Source organism: Uloborus diversus, chromosome 9 (genome assembly GCF_026930045.1).
Source record: "Uloborus diversus isolate 005 chromosome 9, Udiv.v.3.1, whole genome shotgun sequence".
Classification (NCBI taxonomy): Eukaryota; Metazoa; Arthropoda; class Arachnida; order Araneae; family Uloboridae; genus Uloborus; species Uloborus diversus.
The window spans coordinates 64,483,204-64,489,203 of record NC_072739.1 but is presented as its reverse complement, the minus strand read 5'-3'; positions in this window follow the sequence as shown (position 1 = coordinate 64,489,203).

Here is a 6,000-nt window from a genome sequence, read left to right as displayed (position 1 = left end):
ATTTTCATTGAACAGAGTACAAAAAGCTATCTCAAATAGAACAACAAATGAAAAACAAGTTTGGAGAATAAAGAGCAGCATTAAGCTTTATGCTGCTGTTTAGTTAGTAAAATGCTGTTCTGTCATCAAAGCATTAAAACCATTCTTGGAAAGCTATGAAATAATAATAACAATGATAATAATAATAAAAATAAATAAATAAATAATAAAATGAAACAATTCGCTGAAGAAAGTTAAAAAAAATAAACCAAGTGGTCAACTTACAAAGGGTTTTTTACAATACTCCAAACCAAATTTGGCGAACATTAGTGGTCAAGATAGACAGGTGGTCAAGATAGAGAGGTGGTCAAGTTACAGAGGTTTTCCTTCATTATATGAGATAGGACTAATTCCGTTCCTGACAAAAGCGGTCAACATAGACAGGTGGTCAACTTACAAGGGTGGTCAACTTTACAGGTTTTACTGTACTCGGAACTTGCAACAGTGGGCTTTAGCAGCAGCACGACAGTTTAGAGATTTTGAATTTAAAACAGCTGACAGTTGGGTAAAAAAATTTCAAAAGGAAGCATGCCATTCGTCAGCGAAAAGTCACAAAATTTGTTTCAAAAAGAGAAACTGCGACGATCGAAGAAACTTTGGCTTCTGCAGACACTTTTGTAATCCAGACGTTAAAGTTGATACCGAATTTCAAAAACGATTATGTTATCAATGCTGACCAAACTGGTAAGTAATTAAAAACTTATTTTACGATCTTCAGACCAAGGGCGGATCCAGCTTCTGGTTTAGGAGGAGGTCATTTTCGGAAAGGGAGGGGTTAAAGGGTAATTTTTGTGCGAAATGAGCAATTTTTTTTTTCAAAATATGTCCCAAAAATGCAAATTTTATTCTATATTTGGTCATTTAAAAGATGGGTCATGACCCCCCCCCCCACAACCCTCTCTCTGGATCCGCGCCTGCTTTTGACAAAATATTTCAATTCCCATTTCCTTTTTCTAGGATGTCAGTATCAGTCGGCGTACAACAGGACTTTGGCTCGAAAGGGAAGTAAAACTATTTTCGTCAAAAGGCACGACATGAATAGAGTAATGCATTCATATACCGCTCAATATTCTTTTACCCTGTCTGGAAAAGTTCTGCCCTTTGTATTTGTTTTTTTACAAAAAGCAACTGGTATTTTTGGCCCCCGAATTCAAAAAACAATTGATAAATACTAACAAAAATATAAAAATGTCATAATAACATCTTCGAAATCAGGAAAGGTAACGACAAGACTATACATCGAATTTTTAAACCGTTTGCTTGAAGTTTTATGTGGGAAAGGAAGAATTTCTATTGATTATCGACTCTTCGGGAGGACAAACAAAACCTGAACTATACGACCAAATTTTCCAGGATGATGAAAAATCTCCAACTTTTCAGTTAAAGGGATTCCACCAAAATGTACTCCACTTGTTTAACCTTGCGACGTCTATTTTTATAGACAGGTAAAGAATTTAATAAAAAATATACATAATTGCGCGTTTCTCGTTGAAAATAAAGAAATAAATGCCCGTGAAGACTGCATAAAAATACAATCAATTGTCCATCAACTGTCATCGCCAATTTTTGATAAAATGATTCGATATACCTGGTATACTTCTAAACATTCTGACAAAAGAGAAATTTTCCTGAATGTAAATGAAGTATGTTTTCCAACGACTCTTTCACAAAAAAGTTGATCCTGTAAGCAATCTTCCTTTATAAATTGTGCGAGATATCAAAACAGTTTTTGTTTTCCATGTTTTTATGATAAATATCATTCTGGTGTATGTATATAAATAACAACTATATTGTTAAAAATCATCTATAAATTAAGCTCCACAGTAATTTTGTAGCCGTTGTAATTCAAATTTTAACTTGTATCGATTTAATTTATCTCCATTTTCTCTATTAAAGTGCTTTACGTGTTTAAAAATTTCGCATTATCTTCAATTCAAATTGTACAAAGCTGTAACAGTTACTTTATAAATGAACAAAAAAAAAAAAAAAAACACTCGCAGTGGATTTGAACCCGGATCGACAGCATGGAAGCCCAGCGCGCTGCCCACATGACCGCCGGGCGCTTGTTTACGCACAATCTCTAGTAGTTAATAAGTTGCGCGTAAATCTTTAAAGGCTGTTTTCTCGGAATTTTATGGCTAGTGCGCTTTATTACTTTACCCTGAGAGTACCCTTAAGGGATACTACTAATATGCCAAATCTCATCCCGATCTGAATTTCCGAGACCGTAACCTCTCCTTGTTAGATGCTGTGAAATGTAAACTAGTTAGGAAATACGTAATACTTAAATGGTTATAATTAAATTAACTACGCATGATTTCCAGAGAGGAACAAAGATAAGTTTTTAGTGCTAATCGCTTAAAGTTTAACGCGTGTCAATAGTTTTTTTTTTAGTATGGAGCATTTTTAAGAAAAAAATGTGAAGATTCGTGATGGTAACTTCTTATTATTTCTGAAATACCTACATTTACACTAAAAAGAATGAAATAAAAAAATTTTGAAAAAAAAAAAAAAAAAATAGAACCGACTTCAAAATTGCTCTAAAAAGTGAAAAATAATTTTATTCTTTAAACACCATCGATAATGCTTTTAAACATAATTTTTGAAGTTGGCGCAAAAACGATAGATAAAATCATTCACAGCCATAACTCAAATACAACTATAAATTTAACCAGGCCCAGTTTCTTCACTATCACATACATTATGCATTGATGACAGCATATTTGAATAGCGATATAAATGTTTCGTTCGTAACTTTGGATGCTTTTCTGAAAAAAAAAATGAACGAAGCATGGTTACACTGGATTTTACGTTTTGTTTTTGCGCCAACTTCAAAAATTATGTTTAAAAGCATTATCGATGGTGTTTAAAGAATAAAATTATTTTTCACTTTTTAGAGCAATTTTGAAGTCGGTTCTATTTTTTTTCAAAATTTTTTTTATTTGTAAAAGGAAGTAAAAATGGTTTAACTGACATGCGAAATCTCGCCAATATTTCTTTTTTCGCACAATGTTAAAACTATAACCCTAAACAATTTTTTGGCGAAACTTTTCAGCTGATAATATTAAGCAATAAAGTAAATTTGGCGCACTATTTTGGCGATGAAAATTCTCAGCTTTTGTTTTTGCTATTTCAAATTCGAAACGTTCTTTCTCAGTTAAACATTTTTCATTTCATTCTACGGTAATATATTAAAGAAAATATTTTGCATACTGTCCATTCCAACTAAATGCTGCACTAAAATAAGGGTATTTAAGTTAATTATTTCGTATGTATATGTATGCGACAATGTTTAGGCATGCGCGTGTGTATAGAATATACAGTCGAGTCCCGACTTACGCAAGGGATGCGTTCCAAAACTCTTCGCGTAAGTCGAAATTTCGCGTTGTGGAAAAACATATGCGTGTAATTTTTTTAAAGCATACAAAATTCTTCTACACACTTAGAAACACCCCTCAAACTGCTCTAAATCATTCCTCAACCGTACACTACAGTTTCTTGCATAAAGAACTAAACTTTTACTGTAATTAAAAAATAAAAAACTGCGTTAATCAACATGAAAGATATTAAGATGCACAAAATGAAGAATGACCAATGGTCCAGGTTTTTATAAATGGAGGGGTTTTAAAACGGGGTGGGGGGAGTAAGAGTTTAATTCCCTACCAACTTTGGTTTTATGTTAAATTACTAATCCCAGCATGGCATTTATAGACCTGTAAGGACTACTGTACCATCCCCCACCCCCGCCCCAGAAGAATATTTTTGGCTGCGCAAATAGCAGCAGTATTCCTTCATTTTACATCTTCTTTTCAATCTAACCTTGTTTGTTTCTTTTTAAATCAAACCTATTTATGTTTATTACGCAGTATATTGCAATTAATATTAAAAACTGCCCACAGATTTTTTTATAATGTAGCACATACATTAGGTTTCATATTCTGGAATAATGCTTAATAAACTAAACAAGAAAGAGCTTATGGTAGATGCAAATTACATTACTAAATACAATCAATGCAACTTTATAGCTGCAACATATACCGCATTCATCATAACCTTTTAAAGCAATATTAACGCTGTTAATGCTTTGTGTTGACAAATCAATCAGTGGTTTAGCCGTAATAGTTTTTCCAAAATGTTGTTCAATTACAGAAAAACTACAGAGAGAAAGGGTTTTTTGAAGCGTTGCACACAAACTTTCACATTAAAGCTATAAAAGTCAGTTATAAATTTTCTTTTGGTTGATTATTTTTTCCTAAATGGGAGGGGTTTAACCCCTAAAACCCTCCCCTTGGACACGGCTATGGGTGGGAAAGACATAAAATAAAACAACACGGTGCGCACAGCATGTAGTAACAATAAAATGATGCACTATAATAGTACTGTACAGTAGATACAATATTTAAGAGTATCCTATACATTTCACAATACGGTTGCATCGCCTCCTCTTTTAGAACGTTTCAATTTGTGGCAACATCTCCTCGATCTCTTTATTAATCCACAATATAAGAGCAGCATCCATTTTCATAATATTTACTTTGCTAGACTGCTCTGCAAGCTTCAATATTGAAACAAAATTCTGAACTTTTATTAATATTTTTTTGTTTTGACTTTTAATTTAAGTATGGGAGATTCACTCATACTTATTTTAGCGCTACCGTTGATGTTTTGTAGTTGTTCAAGCATATCGTGAATCTTAGCCTTTTTTTTTTTTATCAAACTTTTTCTTCCCATCTTCAAATTTTAGATGAAGGTGGCACTAAGGTGCCAACATATTTCATCAACTTTAATATTTAGAACAAAAATAAATAAATAAATGAATGATGCTGAGTGGTGTTATTTCATGCACTAACAACGGGATGCGTAGACTAGTTTGGTGTGCGAACTTTGGCAGTCAGAGATGCTTAAAAGGATGTAATAACATTCACGAAATCAATATTTAGTAGCCAATAACGAAGCTGATACTTCCTTCTAAAAAAACTCGTGTTTTGGGCGGAAAATTCGCGTTAGCTCTAAAATTCGTTACGCGTGAAAAATTCGCGTTATAGCCATTTCGCGTAAGTTGAATCGCGTTGTAGCGGGAGTCGACGATGGAACCTGGAGACTGTTTTCGCTAGAGGAGCAGCATCGAGAGGGACCGGCCGACGGTGGTGCTGCAGAGGAAGGCGGGGGGAAAATAAAATCATAGGACATCAAAACAGTCAAATGAGAACAATACCCAATGTGATTGCTCAAAAAATGCTTTGAACTGACGAGCATATTTGTTGTTAACATCATGCAAATGCAATGTTTGGTAATCCAGAGTTTTCTTGTGTTTACTCTTTCACCATTTACGGATATCAACTCACTTTTTAGAGGGAAATATTAATGAAAACCAACATTATTTTGAGAAGCGCGAGAATACCATTAAGGAAGAAACAATTTCTGTTGCTGAAGCCAGATCGATGCGTTAATAAATACTGATAGCAAACTGTCTATGTTTACGAACAGACACGCGTGGAACGCAATGTTTTACCTTTTTCTGTAATATTGTAGTGTATTCGAGCGTTGGAGTTGCGAATAGCGTTGAAATATATATATTCAAGCATTCGTTAGATCGGAATTGTTGTTTTCAGTATATATTTTTTTTTTTTTCGTTTTTAAAATCTTTACCAAGCACAAATTTTCGTTCCATTAAACTTAAAAACGTAGACCGCCACCTATTCGCAACTCCAGAGCTCGAATGCGCTACCTTGCGGTGATTAACAATACCAAAGAAAAAGGTAAAACATTCCATTCTGCGTGTTTTCTTTGGGGTAAATTGCAGGTTTCAGACAGTTTATGATGTAATCCAATTTCAGAAGAATGGAAAATAAAGCTTCCCCCAAACACGATGAAAAATTACTGTCATTCACTAAGCATCAAAGCAAGTTATAAGTTACGGCGTAATTGTTTTATCTTTTTCATCCGCTATTAGACAGTGGC